Source organism: Nothobranchius furzeri, chromosome 5 (assembly GCF_043380555.1).
Source record: "Nothobranchius furzeri strain GRZ-AD chromosome 5, NfurGRZ-RIMD1, whole genome shotgun sequence".
Lineage (NCBI taxonomy): Eukaryota > Metazoa > Chordata > Actinopteri > Cyprinodontiformes > Nothobranchiidae > Nothobranchius > Nothobranchius furzeri.
The window spans coordinates 60,549,685-60,576,314 of record NC_091745.1 but is presented as its reverse complement, the minus strand read 5'-3'; the positions used below and the strand labels follow the sequence as shown (position 1 = coordinate 60,576,314).

Below are 26,630 nucleotides of genomic sequence, written 5' to 3'. Positions count from 1 at the left end.
CTTTGCGATTTTTTCGGGACCTTTAAAATATCAAATTTTTCACCAGGCCTGACAAGTGTGCAAAATATTGTGAGTTTTGGGGTATGTTAAGGTCCCCAAAAAGCTGTTCAAAGGGGGCACGGAATAACAAAAAATAATTAAAGCTGCAAGCAGCGTCGTTCGGCCCTCGCAGCTCTGCGCCGCTCCGGCCTGGCCAGCAGCCCGGGGCACCAGGGCACGTCTGGCAGAACAGAATCGTCAACCACCCCGACGCCAGAATCTGCAAATGGCTTCCTAGTCCGCACCTCACCCTGACTCAGCATCCCCTCTGAGCTCACCATTAAATTGAATTGTAAGGTTACGGCGTTACGCCAGAATTCGCCATGGCATAAAAGCCCCTCCCTTTCTGGAAAGCAATCAGATCTGAATGGTCATTACAACATCATGAAGACAGTGTATGACCTTAGTGTCATGTTCACTAAATTAGAGGGGACAAATATGGGTATTTCAGAATAAAAAATAGACTTCCTGTAGTCAGGGGGCGGGGCTTAGGTGATGTCAGCTGTCCACATTGTCATTTTTTACAGATATGGTCAATGATCACACAGACAAAGTTTGAAAAAGATCTGATCATGCACATGGGAGTTATTAAGTCAAGTAAAGTAATGGCGAAAGGTCAAAGTTTGAGGCTTAGCCACGCCCACACCTTTCAACTTTTGAAAAATCCGACGGTTGAATTTTTTCCCCTACGTCGTATGAGTATACAGCAGAAGTTTGAAAGTGATTGGTGAAAAGGGCGACAGAGCATCACTCTCCAAACAACGTGTGCGAAAACCACTAAATCGCGTACTTGGACCAAAATGGCCGACTTCCTGTGCGACTTTGTCCTGGCTCCAAGAGACTTTTTTGTAGGTCCTGAGACACCACATTAGTGTACCAAATTTCGTAATCCTCAGTCAAAGCATGGCTTGGGGCTATTAGTTTAAATGGTCCTAGGGGGCGCTATTTAAGAGAATAGGCCACGCCCACAAACTTCAGCTGTCTATTTCTCTTGGGGGTCAGACTAGGATCACTCACCAGAAGTTTCGTAGCGATATCACGATAACTGAAGAAATGAGAGGCAAACGTATTTCCATGGCGTGATGGCGATTTTCGCCATGCTCCCAAAGCCCCGCCTTTTTTCAAAACCTGCCAGTACTGGAGACTAAGTAACCTCAAGTTGTCTACTGCTGTTTCCCACAGAATCCTGGTGATTGGGTAAAAGGAGTCCAGTAGGGAGCTGTGAAAAAAAGAGTGGCGTGGCGACAGGTCAAAGTTTGAGGCTTAGCCACGCCCACACCTTTCAACTTTTGAAAAATCCGACGGTTGAATTTTTTCCCCTATGTCTTAAGAGTATATAGCAGAAGTTTGAAGGAGATTGGTGAAAAGGGCGACGGAGCATCACTCTCCAAACAACGTGTGCGAAAACCACTAAATCGCGTACTTGGACCAAAATGGCCGACTTCCTGTGCGACTTTGCACTTGGCTCCAAGAGACTTTTTTGTAGGTCCTGAGACACCACATTAGTGTACCAAATTTCGCAATCCTCAGTCAAAGCTTGGCTTGGGGCTATTAGTTTAAATGGACCTAGGGGGCGCTATTTAAGAGAATAGGCCACGCCCACAAACTTCAGCTGTCTACTTCTCTTGGGGGTCAGACTAGGATCACTCACCAGAAGTGTCGGAGCGATATCACGATAACTGAAGAAATGAGAGGCAAACGTATTTCCATGGCGTGATGGCGATTTTCGCCATGCTCCCAAAGCCCCGCCTTTTTTCAAAACCTGCCAGTACTGGAGACCAAGTAACCTCAAGTTGTCTACTGCTGTTTCCCACAGAATCCTGGTGATTGGGTAAAAGGAGTCCAGTAGGGAGCTGTGAAAAAAAGAGTGGCGTGGCGGCAGGTCAAAGTTTGAGGCTTAGCCACGCCCACACCTTTCAACTTTTGAAAAATCCGACGGTTGAATTTTTTTCCCTATGTCTTACGAGTACATAGCAGAAGTTTGAAGGAGAATGGTGAAAAGGGCGACGGAGCATCACTCTCCAAACAACGTGTGCGAAAACCACTAAATCGCGTACTTGGACCAAAATGGCCGACTTCCTGTGCGACTTTGCACTTGGCTCCAAGAGACTTTTTTGTAGGTCCTGAGACAGCACATTAGTGTACCATATTTCGTAATCCTCAGTCAAAGCATGGCTTGGGGCTGACAGTTTTAATGGTCCTAGGGGGCGCTATTTCAGAAAATAGGCCACGCCCACCGGATGTTCACATCAGATCTTTTGATGGGCCGGACTAGGATCACTCACAAGAAGTTTCGTGACGATATCTTTGGAAATGACGAAATGGGAGGCAAACGTAAGGCCAAGGCGGTACGCCTGAATTCGCCGCGCCGCCACAGCCCCGCCCTCTGCCGAAAACTCCCATAAAGTGACGCCAAGCAACCCCCACTTGTCTTGAGTTACCAGCTACAAATTTGTGGTGATTAAGTGAAATGGGGCAATTTGGGACCTTTCACAGTAAAACTTGATCTTTTTGGTCCTGAGGGGGCGGGGCTTGTGTGATGTCATCATCCGACCATTCAATTTACTTTGTGGGTGGATGACGAATGACCACAGAAAGTTTGGTAACTCTATTCCATTCAGTTATGAAGTTATAGCAATTTAAATATTTTTGGCGAGTAGTCAAACTTCGAGGCCTGGCTCCGCCCCTTCAACATATACGAAAACTCAGAATCCTTATCTCATTTTGTTCGCCCATCCCTTCTGAGCAATTTTACACAATTTTTGAGACGATCGTGCGAAAAATGATCGAGCAATCCAATCAGAAACGGACCCTAAAAACGGCAAAAACGGCAAAAAATCGCCATTTCAACCCAAAATGGCCGACTTCCTGTTTGATATTGACCATGGTTGCAAGAGACTTTTCTGTGCGGACTGTTGAGTACTACAAGTGTACCAAATTTCATAACTGTACGATAAACTAAGCTTTATGGAGAGGGGTTTTTTTCACTTTGTAGGGGGCGCTGTTCAGCCATTTTCTTTGCGATTTTTTCGGGACCTTTAAAATATCAAATTTTTCACCAGGCCTGACAAGTGTGCAAAATATTGTGAGTTTTGGGGTATGTTAAGGTCCCCAAAAAGCTGTTCAAAGGGGGCACGGAATAACAAAAAATAATAATAATCAGAGCAAAAACAAGAGGCCTTCGCAGCGCTTTCGCTGCTCGGGCCTAATTAAAGCTGCAAGCAGCGTCGTTCGGCCCTCGCAGCTCCGCGCCGCTCCGGTCTGCCGTCGCACCAGTGCACGTCTGACAGAACAGAAACGTCAACCACCCCGACACCAGAAACCGCGAATGGCCTCCTAGTCTGCACCTCACCCTGACTCAGCATCCCCTCTGAGCTCACCATTAAATTGAATATTAAGATTACGGCGTTACGCCAGAATTCGCCATGGCATCAAAGCCCCTCCCTTTCTGGAAAGCTATCAGATCTGAATGGTCATTACAGCATCATGAAGACAGTGCATGACCTTAGGGTCATGTTGACTAAATTAGAGGGGACAAATATGGGCATTTCAGCATAAAAAATAAATTCCTGTAGTCAGGGGGCGGGGCTTAGGTGATGTCAGCTGTCCACATTGTCATTGTTTACAGATATGGTCAATGATCACACAGACAAAGTTCGAAAAAGATCTGATCATGCACATGGGAGTTATTAAGTCAAGTAAAGTAATGGCGAAAGGTCAACGTTTGAGGCTTAGCCACGCCCACACCTTTCAACTTTTGAAAAATCCGACGGTTGAATTTTTTCCCCTATGTCTTAAGAGTGTATTGCAGAAGTTTGAAGGTGATTGGTGAAAAGGGCGACGGAGCATCACTCTCCAAACAATGTGTGCGAAAACCACTAAATCACGTACTTGCACCAAAATGGCCGACTTCCTGTGCGACTTTACGCTTGGCTCCAAGAGACTTTTTTGTAGGTCCTGAGACCCCACATTAGTGTACCAAATTTCGTAATCCTCAGTCAAAGCATGGCTTGGGGCTGAAAGTTTTAATGGCTCTAGGGGGCGCTATTTAAGAATATAGGCCACGCCCACAAACTTCAGCTGTCTATTTCTCTTGGAGCTCAGACTAGGATCACTCACCAGAAGTTTCGTAGCAATATCACGATAACTGAAGAAATGAGACAAACGTATTTCCATGGCGTGATGGCGATTTTCGCCATGGTCCCAAAGCCCCGCCTTTTTTCAAAACCTGCCAGTACTGGAGACCAAGTAACCTCAACTTGTCTACTGCTGTTTGCCACAGAATCCTGGTGATTGGGTAAAAGGAGTCCAGTAGGGAGCTGTGAAAAAAAGAGTAGCGTGGCGACAGGTCAAAGTTTGAGGCTTAGCCACGCCCACACCTTTCAACTTTTGAAAAATCCGACGGTTAAATTTTTTCCCCTATGTCTTAAGGGTATATAGCAGAAGTTTGAAGGAGATTGGTGAAAAGGGCGACGGAGCATCACTCTCCAAACAACGTGTGCGAAAACCACTAAATCGCGTACTTGATCCAAAATGGCCGACTTCCTGTGCGACTTTGAACTTGACTCCAAGAGACTTTTTTGTAGGTCCTGAGACACCACATTAGTGTACCAAATTTCGTAATCCTCAGTCAAAGCATGGCTTGGGGCTAATAGTTTAAATGGTCCTAGGGGGCGCTATTTCAAAACATAGGCCACGCCCACAAAATTCAGCTGTCTATTTCTCTTGGAGCTCAGACTAGGATCACTCACCAGAAGTTTCGTAGCAATATCACGATAACTGAAGAAATGAGAGACAAACGTATTTCCATGGCGTGATGGCGATTTTCGCCATGGTCCCAAAGCCCCGCCTTTTTTCAAAACCTGCCAGTACTGGAGACCAAGTAACCTCAACTTGTCTACTGCTGTTTGCCACAGAATCCTGGTGATTGGGTAAAAGGAGTCCAGTAGGGAGCTGTGAAAAAAAGAGTAGCGTGGCGACAGGTCAAAGTTTGAGGCTTAGCCACGCCCACACCTTTCAACTTTTGAAAAATCCGACGGTTGAATTTTTTCCCCTATGTCTTAAGGGTATATAGCAGAAGTTTGAAGGAGATTGGTGAAAAGGGCGACGGAGCATCACTCTCCAAACAACGTGTGCGAAAACCACTAAATCGCGTACTTGATCCAAAATGGCCGACTTCCTGTGCGACTTTGAACTTGACTCCAAGAGACTTTTTTGTAGGTCCTGAGACACCACATTAGTGTACCAAATTTCGTAATCCTCAGTCAAAGCATGGCTTGGGGCTAATAGTTTTAATGGTCCTAGGGGGCGCTATTTCAGAAAATAGGCCACGCCCACCAGATGTTCACATCAGATCTTTTGGGGGGCCGGACTAGGATCACTCACAAGAAGTTTCGTGACGATATCTTTGGAAATGACGAAATGGGAGGCAAACGTAAGGCCAAGGCGGTACGCCTGAATTCGCCGCGCCACCACAGCCCCGCCCTCTGCCGAAAACTCCCATAAAGTGACGCCAAGCAACCCCCACTTGTCTTGAGTTACCAGCTACAAATTTGTGGTGATTAAGTGAAATGGGGCAATTTGGGACCTTTCACAGTAAAACTTGATCTTTTTGGTCCTGAGGGGGCGGGGCTTGTGTGATGTCATCATCCGACCTTTCAATTTACTTTGTGGGTGGATGACGAATGACCACAGAAAGTTTGGTAACTCTATTCCATTCAGTTATGAAGTTATAGCAATTTAAATATTTTTGGCGAGTAGTCAAACTTCGAGGCCTGGCTCCGCCCCTTCAACATATACGAAAACTCAGAATCCTTATCTCATTTTGTTCGCCCATCCCTTCTGAGCAATTTTACACAATTTTTGAGACGATCGTGCGAAAAATGATCGAGCAATCCAATCAGAAACGGACCCTAAAAACGGCAAAAACGGCAAAAAATCGCCATTTCAACCCAAAATGGCCGACTTCCTGTTTGATATTGACCATGGTTGCAAGAGACTTTTCTGTGCGGACTGTTGAGTACTACAAGTGTACCAAATTTCATAACTGTACGATAAACTAAGCTTTATGGAGAGGGGTTTTTTTCACTTTGTAGGGGGCGCTGTTCAGCCATTTTCTTTGCGATTTTTTTGGGACCTTTAAAATATCAAATTTTTCACCAGGCCTGACAAGTGTGCAAAATATTGTGAGTTTTGGGGTATGTTAAGGTCCCCAAAAAGCTGTTCAAAGGGGGCACGGAATAACAAAAAATAATAATAATCAGAGCAAAAACAAGAGGCCTTCGCAGCGCTTTCGCTGCTCGGGCCTAATAATAATCAGAGCAAAAACAAGAGGCCTTCGCAGCGCTTTCGCTGCTCGGGCCTAATTAAAGCTGCAAGCAGCGTCGTTCGGCCCTCGCAGCTCCGCGCCGCTCCGGCCTGGCCGGCAGCCCGGGGCAATAGGGCACGTCCACGGAACAGAAACGTCGACCACCCCGACACCAGAAACCGCAAACGATCACCTCGTCCGCACCTCACCCTGACTCAGCATCCCCTCTGAGGACACCATTATATTACACGTCTCACAACTAGGGCATACTCTACCTTTACGACTCTCGTGGATCTGATGACACAGACCAACTGTAATGCTTTTCTGACCACGTTGTTTGAAGTTATTGTAGGTTAAACTTATCTAGGGCCGCTGGAAAGCTTTCAGATCATGACAAATATGGGCATTTCACCATAAAACAATAGACTTCCTGTAGTAGAGGGCGGGACTTAGGGGATGTCAGCTGTCCACATTGGCATTGTCTTCAGATGTGGTCAGTGATCACACAGACAAAGTTTGATATAGATTAGATCATGCACATGGGAGTTATTAAGCCAAGAAATGTAATGGCGAAAGGTCAAAGTTTGAGGGTTAGCCACGCCCACACCTTTCAACTTTTGAAAAATCCGACGGTTGAATTTTTTCCCCTATGTCTTAAGAGGATATAGCAGGAGTTTGAAGGCAATTGGTGAAAAGGACGATGGGGCATAATACTCCAAACAATGTCTGCGAAAACCACTAAATTGAGTACTTGGACCAAAATGGCCGACTTCCTGTACGATTTTGCACTTGGCTCCAAGAGACTTTTTTTCCTGAGACAACACATTAGTGTACCAAATTTCGTAATCCTCAGTCAAAGCATGGCTTGGGGCTATTAGTTTAAAAGGTCCTAGGGGGCGCTATTTAAGGAAATAGGCCACGCCCACAAACTTCAGCTGTCTATTTCTCTTGGGGTCAGACTAGGATCACTCACCAGAAGTTTCGTAGTGATATCACGATAACTGAAGAAATGAGAGGCAAACGTATTTCCATGGCGTGATGGCGATTTTCGCCATGCTCCCAAAGCCCCGCCTTTTTTTGAAACCTGCCAGTACTGTAGACCAAGTGACCTCACGTTGTCTACTGCTATTTGCCAGAGATTCCTGCTGATTGGGTAAAAGGAGTCCAGTAGGGAGCTGTGAAAAAAGAGTGGCGTGGCGACAGGTCAAAGTTTGAGGCTTAGCCACGCCCACACCTTTCAACTTTTGAAAAATCCGACGGTTGAATTTTTTCCCCTACGTCTTAAGAGTATATAGCAGAAGTGTGAAAGCGATTGGTGAAAAAAGCAACGGAGCATCACTCTCCAAACAACGTGTACCAAAACAACTAAATCGCGTACTTGTACCAAAATGGCCGACTTCCTGTGCGACTTTGGACTTGGCTCCAAGAGACTTTTTTGTAGGTCCTGAGACTCCACATTAGTTTACCAAATTTCGTAATCCTCAGTCAAAGCATGGCTAGGGGCTGGCAGTTTTAATGGTCCTAGAGGGCGCTATTTCAGAAAATTGGCCACGCCCACAAATTTTAGCTGTCCATTTCTATTGGGGGTCAGACTAGGATCACTCACAACAAATTTCGAGGTGATATCTCGATAACTTAAGGAATGAGAGGCAAACGTATTTCCATGGCGTGATGGTGATTTTCGCCATGCTCCCAAAGCCCCGCCTTTTTTCAAAACCTGCCAGTACTGGAGACCAAGTAACCTCAAGTTGTCTACTGCTGTTTGCCACAGAATCCTGGTGTTTGGGTAAAAGGAGTCCAGTAGGGAGCTGTGAAAAAAAGAGTGGCGTGGCGACAGTTCAAAGTTTGAGGCTTAGCCACGCCCACACCTTTCAACTTTTGAAAAATCCGACGGTTGAATTTTTTCCCCTATGTCTTAAGAGTATATAGCAGAAGTTTGAAGGAGATTGGTGAAAAGGGCGACGGAGCATCACTCTCCAAACAACGTGTGCGAAAACAACTAAATCGCGCACTTGGACCAAAATGGCCGACTTCCTGTGCGACTTTGCACTTGGCTCCAAGAGACTTTTTTGTAGGTCCTGAGACACCACATTAGTGTACCAAATTTCGTAATCCTCAGTCAAAGCATGGCTTGGGGCTGACAGTTTTAATGGTCCTAGGGGGCGCTATTTCAGAAAATTGGCCACGCCCACCGGATTTTCACATCAGATTTTTTGGGGGGCCAGACTAGGATCACTCACAAGAAGTTTCGTGACGACATCTTTAGAAATAAAGAAATGGGAGGCAAACGTAAGGCCACGGCGGTACGCCTTACTTCGCCGCGCCGCCACAGCCCCGCCCTCTGCCGAAAACTCCCATAAAGTGACGCCAAGCAACCCCCACTTGCCTTGAGTTACCAGCTCCAAATTTGTGGTGATTAAGTGAAATGGGGCAATTTGGGACCTTTCACAGTAAAACTTGACCTTTTTGGTCCTGAGGGGGCGGGGCTTGTGTGATGTCATCAACCGACCATTCAATTTACTTTGTGGGTCGATGACAAATGACCACAGAAAGTTTGGTAACGCTATTCCATTCAATTATGAAGTTATAGCAATTTAAATTTTTTTGGCGAGTAGTCAAACTTTGAGGCCTGGCTCCGCCCCTTCAACATATACGAAAACTCAGAATCCTTATCTCATTTTGTTCGCCCATCCCTTCTGAGAAATTTTACACAATTTTTGAGACGATCGTGCGAAAAATGATCGAGCAATCCAATCAGAGACGGACCCTAAAAACGGCAAAAACGGCAAAAAATCGCCATTTCAACCCAAAATGGCCGACTTCCTGTTTGATATTGACCATGGTTGCAAGAGACTTTTCTGTGCGGACTGTTGAGTACTACAAGTGTACCAAATTTCATAACTGTACGATAAACTAAGCTTTATGGAGAGGGTTTTTTTTCACTTTGTAGGGGGCGCTGTTCAGCCATTTTCTTTGCGATTTTTTTGGGACCTTTAAAATATCAAATTTTTCACCAGGCCTGACAAGTGTGCAAAATATTGTGAGTTTTGGGGTATGTTAAGGTCCCCAAAAAGCTGTTCAAAGGGGGCACGGAATAACAAAAAATAATAATAATCAGAGCAAAAACAAGAGGCCTTCGCAGCGCTTTCGCTGCTCGGGCCTAATTAAAGCTGCAAGCAGCGTCGTTCGGCCCTCGCAGCTCCGCGCCGCTCCGGTCTGCCGTCGCACCAGTGCACGTCTGACAGAACAGAAACGTCAACCACCCCGACACCAGAAACCGCGAATGGCCTCCTAGTCTGCACCTCACCCTGACTCAGCATCCCCTCTGAGCTCACCATTAAATTGAATATTAAGATTACGGCGTTACGCCAGAATTCGCCATGGCATCAAAGCCCCTCCCTTTCTGGAAAGCTATCAGATCTGAATGGTCATTACAGCATCATGAAGACAGTGCATGACCTTAGGGTCATGTTGACTAAATTAGAGGGGACAAATATGGGCATTTCAGCATAAAAAATAAATTCCTGTAGTCAGGGGGCGGGGCTTAGGTGATGTCAGCTGTCCACATTGTCATTGTTTACAGATATGGTCAATGATCACACAGACAAAGTTCGAAAAAGATCTGATCATGCACATGGGAGTTATTAAGTCAAGTAAAGTAATGGCGAAAGGTCAACGTTTGAGGCTTAGCCACGCCCACACCTTTCAACTTTTGAAAAATCCGACGGTTGAATTTTTTCCCCTATGTCTTAAGAGTGTATTGCAGAAGTTTGAAGGTGATTGGTGAAAAGGGCGACGGAGCATCACTCTCCAAACAATGTGTGCGAAAACCACTAAATCACGTACTTGCACCAAAATGGCCGACTTCCTGTGCGACTTTACGCTTGGCTCCAAGAGACTTTTTTGTAGGTCCTGAGACCCCACATTAGTGTACCAAATTTCGTAATCCTCAGTCAAAGCATGGCTTGGGGCTGAAAGTTTTAATGGCTCTAGGGGGCGCTATTTAAGAATATAGGCCACGCCCACAAACTTCAGCTGTCTATTTCTCTTGGAGCTCAGACTAGGATCACTCACCAGAAGTTTCGTAGCAATATCACGATAACTGAAGAAATGAGACAAACGTATTTCCATGGCGTGATGGCGATTTTCGCCATGGTCCCAAAGCCCCGCCTTTTTTCAAAACCTGCCAGTACTGGAGACCAAGTAACCTCAACTTGTCTACTGCTGTTTGCCACAGAATCCTGGTGATTGGGTAAAAGGAGTCCAGTAGGGAGCTGTGAAAAAAAGAGTAGCGTGGCGACAGGTCAAAGTTTGAGGCTTAGCCACGCCCACACCTTTCAACTTTTGAAAAATCCGACGGTTAAATTTTTTCCCCTATGTCTTAAGGGTATATAGCAGAAGTTTGAAGGAGATTGGTGAAAAGGGCGACGGAGCATCACTCTCCAAACAACGTGTGCGAAAACCACTAAATCGCGTACTTGATCCAAAATGGCCGACTTCCTGTGCGACTTTGAACTTGACTCCAAGAGACTTTTTTGTAGGTCCTGAGACACCACATTAGTGTACCAAATTTCGTAATCCTCAGTCAAAGCATGGCTTGGGGCTAATAGTTTAAATGGTCCTAGGGGGCGCTATTTCAAAACATAGGCCACGCCCACAAAATTCAGCTGTCTATTTCTCTTGGAGCTCAGACTAGGATCACTCACCAGAAGTTTCGTAGCAATATCACGATAACTGAAGAAATGAGAGACAAACGTATTTCCATGGCGTGATGGCGATTTTCGCCATGGTCCCAAAGCCCCGCCTTTTTTCAAAACCTGCCAGTACTGGAGACCAAGTAACCTCAACTTGTCTACTGCTGTTTGCCACAGAATCCTGGTGATTGGGTAAAAGGAGTCCAGTAGGGAGCTGTGAAAAAAAGAGTAGCGTGGCGACAGGTCAAAGTTTGAGGCTTAGCCACGCCCACACCTTTCAACTTTTGAAAAATCCGACGGTTGAATTTTTTCCCCTATGTCTTAAGGGTATATAGCAGAAGTTTGAAGGAGATTGGTGAAAAGGGCGACGGAGCATCACTCTCCAAACAACGTGTGCGAAAACCACTAAATCGCGTACTTGATCCAAAATGGCCGACTTCCTGTGCGACTTTGAACTTGACTCCAAGAGACTTTTTTGTAGGTCCTGAGACACCACATTAGTGTACCAAATTTCGTAATCCTCAGTCAAAGCATGGCTTGGGGCTAATAGTTTTAATGGTCCTAGGGGGCGCTATTTCAGAAAATAGGCCACGCCCACCAGATGTTCACATCAGATCTTTTGGGGGCCCGGACTAGGATCACTCACAAGAAGTTTCGTGACGATATCTTTGGAAATGACGAAATGGGAGGCAAACGTAAGGCCAAGGCGGTACGCCTGAATTCGCCGCGCCACCACAGCCCCGCCCTCTGCCGAAAACTCCCATAAAGTGACGCCAAGCAACCCCCACTTGTCTTGAGTTACCAGCTACAAATTTGTGGTGATTAAGTGAAATGGGGCAATTTGGGACCTTTCACAGTAAAACTTGATCTTTTTGGTCCTGAGGGGGCGGGGCTTGTGTGATGTCATCATCCGACCTTTCAATTTACTTTGTGGGTGGATGACGAATGACCACAGAAAGTTTGGTAACTCTATTCCATTCAGTTATGAAGTTATAGCAATTTAAATATTTTTGGCGAGTAGTCAAACTTCGAGGCCTGGCTCCGCCCCTTCAACATATACGAAAACTCAGAATCCTTATCTCATTTTGTTCGCCCATCCCTTCTGAGCAATTTTACACAATTTTTGAGACGATCGTGCGAAAAATGATCGAGCAATCCAATCAGAAACGGACCCTAAAAACGGCAAAAACGGCAAAAAATCGCCATTTCAACCCAAAATGGCCGACTTCCTGTTTGATATTGACCATGGTTGCAAGAGACTTTTCTGTGCGGACTGTTGAGTACTACAAGTGTACCAAATTTCATAACTGTACGATAAACTAAGCTTTATGGAGAGGGGTTTTTTTCACTTTGTAGGGGGCGCTGTTCAGCCATTTTCTTTGCGATTTTTTTGGGACCTTTAAAATATCAAATTTTTCACCAGGCCTGACAAGTGTGCAAAATATTGTGAGTTTTGGGGTATGTTAAGGTCCCCAAAAAGCTGTTCAAAGGGGGCACGGAATAACAAAAAATAATTAAAGCTGCAAGCAGCGTCGTTCGGCCCTCGCAGCTCTGCACCGCTCCTGCCTGGCCGGCAGCCCGGGGCACCAGGGCACGTCCGCAGAACACAAACGTCGACCACCCCAACACCAGAAACTGCTAACGGCCACCTTGTCCGCAACTCACCCTGACTCAGCATCCCCTTTGAGCCCACCATTATATTTTATGTCTCACCACTAGGGAATCCTCTATCTTTACCACACTGGTGGTGTGATGACAGTGACCAACTTTAATGCTATTCTGACCATGCTTTTTAAAGTTATCGAAGGATACCGTTATCTAGGTGGCGCTGTGACCAACTACAGAAAAGTCCCATTGAGGTCAGCTTTGGTGACATTATATAACATTCACCAACCGTTTGTGCCTCATTGGCTAAAGGGCATGATTGTTCATTGCCATATTCAGTTTCGGGCAAATCGGAGGCCGTTTGTGGAAGTTACAGTCAAATGTAAGGTCATGGCGTCACGCCAGCATTCACCATGGCATCAAAGCCCCTCCCTTTCTGGAAAGCTATCAGATCTGAATGGTCTTTAAAACATCATGAAGACACTGTATGACCTGAGTGTCATTTTCACTAAATTAGAGGGGACAAATATGGGCATTTCACCATAAAACAATAGACTTCCTGTTGTCAGGGGGCGGGGCTTAGGTGATGTCAGCTGTCCACATTGTCGTTGTCTTGAGATGTGGTCAGTGATCACACAGACAAAGTTTGAATTAGATCTGATCATGCACATGGGAGTTATTATTTCAAGTAATGTCATGGCGAAAGGTCAAAGTTTGAGGCTTAGCCACGCCCACACCTTTATACTTATTTAAAATCCGACGGTTGAATTTTTTCCCCTTTGACTTAAAAGTACATAGCAAAAGTTTGAAGGTGATCGATGTAAAGGGCAACGGGCCATCAATGTCCAAACAACGTGTGCGAAAACCACTAAATCGAGAACTTGGACCAAAATGGCCGACCTCCTGTGCGAAATTGCGCTTGGCTCCAAGATACTTTTTTGTAGGTCCGGAGACCCTACATGAGTGTACCAATTTTCGTAATCCTCAGTCAAACCTTGTCTTGGGGCTGACAGTTTTAATGGTCCTAGGGGGCGCTATTTCAGAATATAGGCCACGCCCACAAATCTCAGATGCCCATTTCTATTGGGGGTCAGACTAGGATCACTCACCAGACATTTTGTGGCGATGTCACGATAATTGAAGAAATGAGAGGCAAACGTATTGCCATGGCGTGATGGAGAATTTCGCCATGCTCCCAAAGCCCCGCCTTTTTTCAAAACCTGCCAGTACTGTAGACCAAGTGACCTCAACTTGTCAGCTGCTATTTACAAGATATTCCAGGTGATTGGGTAAAAGGAGTCCAATAGGGAGCTGTGAAAAAAAGAGTGGCGTGGCGAAAGGTCAAAGTTTGAGGCTTAGCCACGCCCACACCTTTATACTTATTTAAAATCCGACGGTTGAATTTTTTCCTCTATGTCTTAAGAGTATATAGCAGAAGCTTGAAGGTGATTGGTGAAAAGGGCGACGGACAATCACTCTCCAAACAACGTGTGTGAAAACCACTAAATCGCGCACTTGGACCAAAATGGCCGACTTCCTGTGCGACTTTGCACTTGGCTCCAAGAGACTTTTTTGTAGGTCCTGAGACACCACATTAGTGTACAAAATTTTGTAATCCTCAGTCAAAGCATGGCTTGGGGCTGACAGTTTTAATGGTCCTAGGGGGCGCTAATACAGAAAATAGGCCACGCCCACAAACTTAAGCTGACCTTTTCTATTGGGGGTCAGACTAGGATCACTCACAACAATGGTCGAGGTGATATCACGATAAATGAAGAAATGAGAGGCAAACGTATTTCCATGGCGTGATGGCGAATTTCGCCATGCTCCCAAAGCCCCGCCTTTTTTCAAAACCTTCCAGTACTGGAGACCAAGTGACCTCAACTTGCCTGCTGCTATTTACCAGAGATTCCTGGTGATTGGGTAAAAGGAGTCCAATAGGGAGCTGTGAAAAAAAGAGTGGCGTGGCGAAAGGTCAAAGTTTGAGGCTTAGCCACGCCCACACCTTTATACTTATTTAAAATCCGACGGTTGAATTTTTTCCTCCATGTCTTAAGAGTATATAGCAGAAGCTCGAAGGCGATTGGTGAAAAGGGCGACGGAGCATCACTCTCCAAACAACGTGTGTGAAAACCACTAAATCGCGCACTTGGACCAAAATGGCCGACTTCCTGTGCGACTTTGCACTTGGCTCCAAGAGACTTTTTTGTAGGTCCTGAGACACCACATTAGTGTACCAAATTTCGTAATCCTCAGTCAAAGCATGGCTTGGGGCTGACAGTTTTAATGGTCCTAGGGGGCGCTAATACAGAAAATAGGCCACGCCCACAAACTTAAGCTGACCTTTTCTATTGGGGGTCAGACTAGGATCACTCACAACAATGGTCGAGGTGATATCACGATAAATGAAGAAATGAGAGGCAAACGTATTTCCATGGCGTGATGGCGAATTTCGCCATGCTCCCAAAGCCCCGCCTTTTTGCAAAACCTTCCAGTACTGGAGACCAAGTGACCTCAACTTGCCTGCTGCTATTTACCAGAGATTCCTGGTGATTGGGTAAAAGGAGTCCAATAAGGAGCTGTGAAAAAAAGAGTGGCGTGGCGAAAGGTCAAAGTTTGAGGCTTAGCCACGCCCACACCTTTATACTTATTTAAAATCCGACGGTTGAATTTTTTCCTCTCTGTCTTAAGACTATATAGCAGAAGTTTGAAAGTGATTGGTGAAAAGGGCGACGGAGTATCACTCTCCAAACAACGTGTGTGAAAACCACTAAATCGCGCACTTGGACCAAAATGGCCGACTTCCTGTGCGACTTTGCACTTGGCTTCAAGAGACTTTTTTGTAGGTCCTGAGACACCACATTAGTGTACCAAATTTCGTAATCCTCAGTCAAAGCATGGCTTGGGGCTGACAGTTTTAATGGTCCTAGGGGGCGCTATTTCAGAAAATAGGCCACGCCCACCAGATGTTCACATCAGATCTTTTGGGGGGCCGGACTAGGATCACTCACAAGAAGTTTCGTGACGATATCTTTGGAAATGACGAAATGGGAGGCAAACGTAAGGCCAAGGCGGTACGCCTGAATTCGCCGCGCCGCCACAGCCCCGCCCTCTGCCGAAAACTCCCATAAAGTGACGCCAAGCAACCCCCACTTGTCTTGAGTTACCAGCTACAAATTTGTGGTGATTAAGTGAAATGGGGCAATTTGGGACCTTTCACAGTAAAACTTGATCTTTTTGGTCCTGAGGGGGCGGGGCTTGTGTGATGTCATCATCCGACCATTCAATTTACTTTGTGGGTGGATGACGAATGACCACAGAAAGTTTGGTAACTCTATTCCATTCAGTTATGAAGTTATAGCAATTTAAATATTTTTGGCGAGTAGTCAAACTTCGAGGCCTGGCTCCGCCCCTTCAACATATACGAAAACTCAGAATCCTTATCTCATTTTGTTCGCCCATCCCTTCTGAGCAATTTTACACAATTTTTGAGACGATCGTGCGAAAAATGATCGAGCAATCCAATCAGAAACGGACCCTAAAAACGGCAAAAACGGCAAAAAATCGCCATTTCAACCCAAAATGGCCGACTTCCTGTTTGATATTGACCATGGTTGCAAGAGACTTTTCTGTGCGGACTGTTGAGTACTACAAGTGTACCAAATTTCATAACTGTACTATAAACTAAGCTTTATGGAGAGGGTTTTTTTTCACTTTGTAGGGGGCGCTGTTCAGCCATTTTCTTTGCGATTTTTTTGGGACCTTTAAAATATCAAATTTTTCACCAGGCCTGACAAGTGTGCAAAATATTGTGAGTTTTGGGGTATGTTAAGGTCCCCAAAAAGCTGTTCAAAGGGGGCACGGAATAACAAAAAATAATTAAAGCTGCAAGCAGCGTCGTTCGGCCCTCGCAGCTCCGCGCCGCTCCGGTCTGCCGTCGCACCAGTGCACGTCTGACAGAACAGAAACGTCAACCACCCCGACACCAGAAACCGCGAATGGCCTCCTAGTCTGCACCTCACCCTGACTCAGCATCCCCTCTGAGCTCACCATTAAATTGAATATTAAGATTACGGCGTTACGCCAGAATTCGCCATGGCATCAAAGCCCCTCCCTTTCTGGAAAGCTATCAGATCTGAATGGTCATTACAGCATCATGAAGACAGTGCATGACCTTAGGGTCATGTTGACTAAATTAGAGGGGACAAATATGGGCATTTCAGCATAAAAAATAAATTCCTGTAGTCAGGGGGCGGGGCTTAGGTGATGTCAGCTGTCCACATTGTCATTGTTTACAGATATGGTCAATGATCACACAGACAAAGTTCGAAAAAGATCTGATCATGCACATGGGAGTTATTAAGTCAAGTAAAGTAATGGCGAAAGGTCAACGTTTGAGGCTTAGCCACGCCCACACCTTTCAACTTTTGAAAAATCCGACGGTTGAATTTTTTCCCCTATGTCTTAAGAGTGTATTGCAGAAGTTTGAAGGTGATTGGTGAAAAGGGCGACGGAGCATCACTCTCCAAACAATGTGTGCGAAAACCACTAAATCACGTACTTGCACCAAAATGGCCGACTTCCTGTGCGACTTTACGCTTGGCTCCAAGAGACTTTTTTGTAGGTCCTGAGACCCCACATTAGTGTACCAAATTTCGTAATCCTCAGTCAAAGCATGGCTTGGGGCTGAAAGTTTTAATGGCTCTAGGGGGCGCTATTTAAGAATATAGGCCACGCCCACAAACTTCAGCTGTCTATTTCTCTTGGAGCTCAGACTAGGATCACTCACCAGAAGTTTCGTAGCAATATCACGATAACTGAAGAAATGAGACAAACGTATTTCCATGGCGTGATGGCGATTTTCGCCATGGTCCCAAAGCCCCGCCTTTTTTCAAAACCTGCCAGTACTGGAGACCAAGTAACCTCAACTTGTCTACTGCTGTTTGCCACAGAATCCTGGTGATTGGGTAAAAGGAGTCCAGTAGGGAGCTGTGAAAAAAAGAGTAGCGTGGCGACAGGTCAAAGTTTGAGGCTTAGCCACGCCCACACCTTTCAACTTTTGAAAAATCCGACGGTTAAATTTTTTCCCCTATGTCTTAAGGGTATATAGCAGAAGTTTGAAGGAGATTGGTGAAAAGGGCGACGGAGCATCACTCTCCAAACAACGTGTGCGAAAACCACTAAATCGCGTACTTGATCCAAAATGGCCGACTTCCTGTGCGACTTTGAACTTGACTCCAAGAGACTTTTTTGTAGGTCCTGAGACACCACATTAGTGTACCAAATTTCGTAATCCTCAGTCAAAGCATGGCTTGGGGCTAATAGTTTAAATGGTCCTAGGGGGCGCTATTTCAAAACATAGGCCACGCCCACAAAATTCAGCTGTCTATTTCTCTTGGAGCTCAGACTAGGATCACTCACCAGAAGTTTCGTAGCAATATCACGATAACTGAAGAAATGAGAGACAAACGTATTTCCATGGCGTGATGGCGATTTTCGCCATGGTCCCAAAGCCCCGCCTTTTTTCAAAACCTGCCAGTACTGGAGACCAAGTAACCTCAACTTGTCTACTGCTGTTTGCCACAGAATCCTGGTGATTGGGTAAAAGGAGTCCAGTAGGGAGCTGTGAAAAAAAGAGTAGCGTGGCGACAGGTCAAAGTTTGAGGCTTAGCCACGCCCACACCTTTCAACTTTTGAAAAATCCGACGGTTGAATTTTTTCCCCTATGTCTTAAGGGTATATAGCAGAAGTTTGAAGGAGATTGGTGAAAAGGGCGACGGAGCATCACTCTCCAAACAACGTGTGCGAAAACCACTAAATCGCGTACTTGATCCAAAATGGCCGACTTCCTGTGCGACTTTGAACTTGACTCCAAGAGACTTTTTTGTAGGTCCTGAGACACCACATTAGTGTACCAAATTTCGTAATCCTCAGTCAAAGCATGGCTTGGGGCTAATAGTTTTAATGGTCCTAGGGGGCGCTATTTCAGAAAATAGGCCACGCCCACCAGATGTTCACATCAGATCTTTTGGGGGGCCGGACTAGGATCACTCACAAGAAGTTTCGTGACGATATCTTTGGAAATGACGAAATGGGAGGCAAACGTAAGGCCAAGGCGGTACGCCTGAATTCGCCGCGCCACCACAGCCCCGCCCTCTGCCGAAAACTCCCATAAAGTGACGCCAAGCAACCCCCACTTGTCTTGAGTTACCAGCTACAAATTTGTGGTGATTAAGTGAAATGGGGCAATTTGGGACCTTTCACAGTAAAACTTGATCTTTTTGGTCCTGAGGGGGCGGGGCTTGTGTGATGTCATCATCCGACCTTTCAATTTACTTTGTGGGTGGATGACGAATGACCACAGAAAGTTTGGTAACTCTATTCCATTCAGTTATGAAGTTATAGCAATTTAAATATTTTTGGCGAGTAGTCAAACTTCGAGGCCTGGCTCCGCCCCTTCAACATATACGAAAACTCAGAATCCTTATCTCATTTTGTTCGCCCATCCCTTCTGAGCAATTTTACACAATTTTTGAGACGATCGTGCGAAAAATGATCGAGCAATCCAATCAGAAACGGACCCTAAAAACGGCAAAAACGGCAAAAAATCGCCATTTCAACCCAAAATGGCCGACTTCCTGTTTGATATTGACCATGGTTGCAAGAGACTTTTCTGTGCGGACTGTTGAGTACTACAAGTGTACCAAATTTCATAACTGTACGATAAACTAAGCTTTATGGAGAGGGGTTTTTTTCACTTTGTAGGGGGCGCTGTTCAGCCATTTTCTTTGCGATTTTTTTGGGACCTTTAAAATATCAAATTTTTCACCAGGCCTGACAAGTGTGCAAAATATTGTGAGTTTTGGGGTATGTTAAGGTCCCCAAAAAGCTGTTCAAAGGGGGCACGGAATAACAAAAAATAATAATAATCAGAGCAAAAACAAGAGGCCTTCGCAGCGCTTTCGCTGCTCGGGCCTAATAATAATCAGAGCAAAAACAAGAGGCCTTCGCAGCGCTTTCGCTGCTCGGGCCTAATTAAAGCTGCAAGCAGCGTCGTTCGGCCCTCGCAGCTCCGCGCCGCTCCGGCCTGGCCGGCAGCCCGGGGCACCAGGGCACGTCTGGCAGAACAGAAACGTCAACCACCCCGACACCAGAAACCGCAAATGGCCTCCTCGTCCGCACCTCACCCTGACTCAGCATCCCCTCTGAGCTCACCATTAAATTGAATTGTAAGGTTACGGCGTTACGCCAGAATTCGCCATGGCATCAAAGCCCCTCCCTATCTGGAAAGCTATCAGATCTGAATGGTCATTACAGCATCATGAAGACCGTGCATGACCTTAGTGTCATGTTGACTAAATTAGAGGGGACAAATATGGGCATTTCAGCATAAAACAATAGACTTCCTGTATTCAGGGGGCGGGGCTTAGGTGATGTCAGCTGTCCACATTGTCATTGTTTAAAGATATGGTCAATGATCACACAGACAAAGTTCGAAAAAGATCTGATCATGCACATGGGAGTTATTAAGTCAAGTAAAGTAATGGCGAAAGGTCAAAGTTTGAGACTTAGCCACGCCCACACCTTTCAACTTTTGAAAAATCCGACGGTTGAATTTTTTCTCCTATGTCTTAAGAGTAAATAGCAGAAGTTTGAAGGCGATTGGTGAAAAGGGCAACGGAGCATCACTCTCCAAACAACGTGTGCCAAAACAACTAAATCGCGTACTTGGACCAAAATGCCCGACTTCCTGTGCGACTTTGCACTTGGCTCCAAGAGACTTTTTTGTAGGTCCGGAGACACCTCATTAGTGTACCAAATTTCGTAATCCTCAGTCAAAGAATGGCTAGGGGCTGACAGTTTTAATGGTCCTAGGGGGCGCTATTTCAGAAAAATGGCCACGCCCACAAATTTTAGCTGTCCATTTCTATTGGGGGTCAGACTAGGATCACTCACAACAAATTTCGAGGTGATATCTCGATAACTTAAGAAATGAGAGGCAAACGTATTTCCATGGCGTGATGGCGATTTTCGCCATGCTCCCAAAGCCCCGCCTTTTTTCAAAACCTTCCAGTACTGAAGACAAAGTAACCTCAACTTGTCTACTGCTGTTTGCCACAGAATCCTGGTGTTTGGGTAAAAGGAGTCCAGTAGGGAGCTGTGAAAAAAAGAGTGGCGTGGCGACAGGTCAAAGTTTGAGGCTTAGCCACGCCCACATCTTTCAACTTTTGAAAAATCCGACGGTTGAATTTTTTCCCCTATGTCTTAAGAGTATATAGCAGAAGTTTGAAGGAGATTGGTGAAAAGGGCGACGGAGCATCACTCTCCAAACAACGTGTGCGAAAACCACTAAATCGCGCACTTGGACCAAAATGGCCGACTTCCTGTGCGACTTTGCGCTTGGCTCCAAGAGACTTTTTTGTAGGTCCTGAGACACCACATTAGTGTACCAAATTTCGTAATCCTCAGTCAAAGCATAGCTTGGGGCTATTAGTTTAAATGGTCCTAGGGGGCGCTATTTAAGAAAATAGGCCACGCCCACTAAATTCAGATATCTATGTCGCTTGGGGGTCAGACTAGGATCAGGCACCAGAAGTTTCGTAGCAATATCACGATAACTGAAGAAATGAGAGGCAAACGTATTTCCATGGCGTGATGGCGATTTTCGCCATGCTCCCAAAGCCCCGCCTTTTTTCAAAACCTGCCAGTACTGGAGACCAAGTAACCTCAAGTTGTCTACTGCTGTTTCCCACAGAATCCTGGTGATTAGGTAAAAGGAGTCCAGTAGGGAGCTGTGAAAAAAAGAGTGGCGTGGCGGCAGGTCAAAGTTTGAGGCTTAGCCACGCCCACACCTTTCAACTTTTGAAAAATCCGACGGTTGAATTTTTTCCCCTATGTCTTAAGAATATATAGCAGAAGTTTGAAGGAGATTGGTGAAAAGGGCGACGGAGCATCACTCTCCAAACAACGTGTGCGAAAACCACTAAATCGCGTACTTGGACCAAAATGGCCGACTTCCTGTGCGACTTTGCACTTGGCTTCAAGAGACTTTTTTGTAGGTCCTGAGACACCACATTAGTGTACCAAATTTCGTAATCCTCAGTCAAAGCATGGCTTGGGGCTGACAGTTTTAATGGTCCTAGGGGGCGCTATTTCAGAAAATAGGCCACGCCCACCAGATGTTCACATCAGATCTTTTGGGGGGCCGGACTAGGATCACTCACAAGAAGTTTCGTGACGATATCTTTGGAAATGACGAAATGGGAGGCAAACGTAAGGCCAAGGCGGTACGCCTGAATTCGCCGCGCCGCCACAGCCCCGCCCTCTGCCGAAAACTCCCATAAAGTGACGCCAAGCAACCCCCACTTGTCTTGAGTTACCAGCTACAAATTTGTGGTGATTAAGTGAAATGGGGCAATTTGGGACCTTTCACAGTAAAACTTGATCTTTTTGGTCCTGAGGGGGCGGGGCTTGTGTGATGTCATCATCCGACCATTCAATTTACTTTGTGGGTGGATGACGAATGACCACAGAAAGTTTGGTAACTCTATTCCATTCAGTTATGAAGTTATAGCAATTTAAATATTTTTGGCGAGTAGTCAAACTTCGAGGCCTGGCTCCGCCCCTTCAACATATACGAAAACTCAGAATCCTTATCTCATTTTGTTCGCCCATCCCTTCTGAGCAATTTTACACAATTTTTGAGACGATCGTGCGAAAAATGATCGAGCAATCCAATCAGAAACGGACCCTAAAAACGGCAAAAACGGCAAAAAATCGCCATTTCAACCCAAAATGGCCGACTTCCTGTTTGATATTGACCATGGTTGCAAGAGACTTTTCTGTGCGGACTGTTGAGTACTACAAGTGTACCAAATTTCATAACTGTACGATAAACTAAGCTTTATGGAGAGGGGTTTTTTTCACTTTGTAGGGGGCGCTGTTCAGCCATTTTCTTTGCGATTTTTTTGGTACCTTTAAAATATCAAATTTTTCACCAGGCCTGACAAGTGTGCAAAATATTGTGAGTTTTGGGGTATGTTAAGGTCCCCAAAAAGCTGTTCAAAGGGGGCACGGAATAACAAAAAATAATTAAAGCTGCAAGCAGCGTCGTTCGGCCCTCGCAGCTCCGCGCCGCTCCGGCCTGGCCGGCAGCCCGGGGCACCAGGGCACGTCCGCAGAACACAAACGTCGACCACCCCAACACCAGAAACTGCTAACGGCCACCTTGTCCGCAACTCACCCTGACTCAGCATCCCCTTTGAGCCCACCATTATATTTTATGTCTCACCACTAGGGAATCCTCTATCTTTACCACACTGGTGGTGTGATGACAGTGACCAACTTTAATGCTATTCTGACCATGTTTTTTAAAGTTATCGAAGGATAACGTTATCTAGGTGGCGCTGTGACCAACTACAGAAAAGTCCCATTGAGGTCAGCTTTGGTGACATTATATAACATTCACCAACCGTTTGTGCCTCATTGGCTAAAGGGCATGATTGTTCATTGCCATATTCCGTTTCGGGCAAATCGGAGGCCGTTTGTGGAAGTTACAGTCAAATGTAAGGTCATGGCGTCACGCCAGCATTCACCATGGCATCAAAGCCCCTCCCTTTCTGGAAAGCTATCAGATCTGAATGGTCTTTAAAACATCATGAAGACACTGTATGACCTGAGTGTCATTTTCATTAAATTAGAGGGGACAAATATGGGCATTTCACCTGAAAACAATAGACTTCCTGTTGTCAGGGGGCGGGGCTTAGGTGATGTCAGCTGTCCACATTGTCGTTGTCTTGAGATTTTGTCAGTGATCACACAGATAAAGTTTGAATTAGATCTGATCATGCACATGGGAGTTATTAAGTCAAGTAATGTCATGGCGAAAGGTCAAAGTTTGAGGCTTAGCCACGCCCACACCTTTATACTTATTTAAAATCCGACGGTTGAATTTTTTCCCCTTTGACTTAAAAGTACATAGCATAAGTTTGAAGGTGATCGGTGTAAAGGGCAACGGGCCATCAATGTCCAAACAACGTGTGCGAAAACCACTAAATCGAGTACTTGGACCAAAATGGCCGACCTCCTGTGCGAAATTGCGCTTGGCTCCAAGAGACTTTTTTGTAGGGCCAGAGACCCTACATGAATGTACCAATTTTCGTAATCCTCAGTCAAACCTTGTCTTGGGGCTGACAGTTTTAATGGTCCTAGGGGGCGCTATTTCAGAATATAGGCCACGCCCACAAATCTCAGATGCCCATTTCTATTGGGGGTCAGACTAGGATCACTCACCAGACATTTTGTGGCGATGTCACGATAATTGAAGAAATGAGAGGCAAACGTATTGCCATGGCGTGATGGCGAATTTCGCCATGCTCCCAAAGCCCCGCCTTTTTTCAAAACCTGCCAGTACTGTAGACCAAGTGACCTCAACTTGTCAGCTGCTATTTACCAGAGATTCCAGGTGATTGGGTAAAAGGAGTCCAATAGGGAGCTGTGAAAAAAAGAGTGGCGTGGCGAAAGGTCAAAGTTTGAGGCTAAGCCACGCCCACACCTTTATACTTATTTAAAATCCGACGGTTGAATTTTTTCCTCTATGTCTTAAGAGTATATAGCAGAAGCTCGAAGGCGATTGGTGAAAAGGGCGACGGAGCATCACTCTCCAAACAACGTGTGTGAAAACCACTAAATCGCGCACTTGGACCAAAATGGCCGACTTCCTGTGCGACTTTGCACTTGGCTCCAAGAGACTTTTTTGTAGGTCCTGAGACACCACATTAGTGTACCAAATTTCGTAATCCTCAGTCAAAGCATGGCTTGGGGCTGACAGTTTTAATGGTCCTAGGGGGCGCTAATACAGAAAATAGGCCACGCCCACAAACTTAAGCTGACCTTTTCTATTGGGGGTCAGACTAGGATCACTCACAACAATGGTCGAGGTGATATCACGATAAATGAAGAAATGAGAGGCAAACGTATTTCCATGGCGTGATGGCGAATTTCGCCATGCTCCCAAAGCCCCGCCTTTTTGCAAAACCTTCCAGTACTGGAGACCAAGTGACCTCAACTTGCCTGCTGCTATTTACCAGAGATTCCTGGTGATTGGGTAAAAGGAGTCCAATAAGGAGCTGTGAAAAAAAGAGTGGCGTGGCGAAAGGTCAAAGTTTGAGGCTTAGCCACGCCCACACCTTTATACTTATTTAAAATCCGACGGTTGAATTTTTTCCTCTATGTCTTAAGACTATATAGCAGAAGTTTGAAAGTGATTGGTGAAAAGGGCGACGGAGTATCACTCTCCAAACAACGTGTGTGAAAACCACTAAATCGCGCACTTGGACCAAAATGGCCGACTTCCTGTGCGACTTTGCACTTGGCTTCAAGAGACTTTTTTGTAGGTCCTGAGACACCACATTAGTGTACCAAATTTCGTAATCCTCAGTTAAAGCATGGCTTGGGGCTGACAGTTTTAATGGTCCTAGGGGGCGCTATTTCAGAAAATAGGCCAGGCCCACCGGATGTTGACATCAGATTGTTTGAGGGGCCAGACTAGGATTACTCACAAAAAGTTTCGTGACGATATCTTTAGAAATGACGAAATGGGAGGCAAACGTAAGGCCACGGCGGTACGCCTGAATTCGCCGCGCCGCCACAGCCCCGCCCTCTGCCGAAAACTCCCATAAAGTGACGCCAAGCAACCCCCACTTGTCTTGAGTTACCAGCTACAAATTTGTGGTGATTAAGTGAAATGGGGCAATTTGGGACCTTTCACAGTAAAACTTGATCTTTTTGGTCCTGAGGGGGCGGGTCTTGTGTGATGTCATCATCCGACCATTCAATTTACTTTGTGGGTGGATGACGAATGACCACAGAAAGTTTGGTAACTCTATTCCATTCAGTTATGAAGTTATAGCAATTTAAATATTTTTGGCGAGTAGTCAAACTTCGAGGCCTGGCTCCGCCCCTTCAACATATACGAAAACTCAGAATCCTTATCTCATTTTGTTCGCCCATCCCTTCTGAGCAATTTTACACAATTTTTGAGACGATCGTGCGAAAAATGATCGAGCAATCCAATCAGAAACGGACCCTAAAAACAGCAAAAACGGCAAAAAATCGCCATTTCAACCCAAAATGGCCGACTTCCTGTTTGATATTGACCATGGTTGCAAGAGACTTTTCTGTGCGGACTGTTAAGTACTACAAGTGTACCAAATTTCATAACTGTACGATAAACTAAGCTTTATGGAGAGGGGTTTTTTTCACTTTGTAGGGGGCGCTGTTCAGCCATTTTCTTTGCGATTTTTTTGGGACCTTTAAAATATCAAATTTTTCACCAGGCCTGACAAGTGTGCAAAATATTGTGAGTTTTGGGGTATGTTAAGGTCCCCAAAAAGCTGTTCAAAGGGGGCACGGAATAACAAAAAATAATAATAATCAGAGCAAAAACAAGAGGCCTTCGCAGCGCTTTCGCTGCTCGGGCCTAATAATAATCAGAGCAAAAACAAGAGGCCTTCGCAGCGCTTTCGCTGCTCGGGCCTAATAATAATCAGAGCAAAAACAAGAGGCCTTCGCAGCGCTTTCGCTGCTCGGGCCTAATTAAAGCTGCAAGCAGCGTCGTTCGGCCCTCGCAGCTCCGCGCCGCTCCGGCCTGGCCGGCAGCCCGGGGCACCAGGGCATGTCTGGCAGAACAGAAACGTCAATCATCCCGTCACCGGAAACAGCAAATGGCCTCCTAGTCCGCACCTCACCCTGACTAAGCATCCCCTCTGAGCTCACCATTAAATTGAATTGTAAGGTTACGGCATACGCAAGAATTCGCCATGGCATCAAAGCCCCTCCCTTTCTGGAAAGCTATCAGATTTGAATGGCCATTACAGCATCATGAAGACAGTGCATGACCTAGGTGTCATGTTGACTAAATTAGAGGGGACAAATATGGGCATTTCAGCATAAAATAATAACTTCCTTTAGTCAGGGGGCGGGGC

The 26,630-nt window shown here is 45.7% G+C and overlaps 1 protein-coding gene across 1 annotated transcript in view; it reads right to left on the bottom strand.

Annotated features, from left to right (window-relative positions):
• The window catches only part of gabbr1a (gamma-aminobutyric acid (GABA) B receptor, 1a), a 285,354-nt gene that overhangs the window by 156,619 nt on the left and 102,105 nt on the right, over positions 1-26,630 (bottom strand). The gene's annotated exons all lie outside the window — the stretch shown is intronic.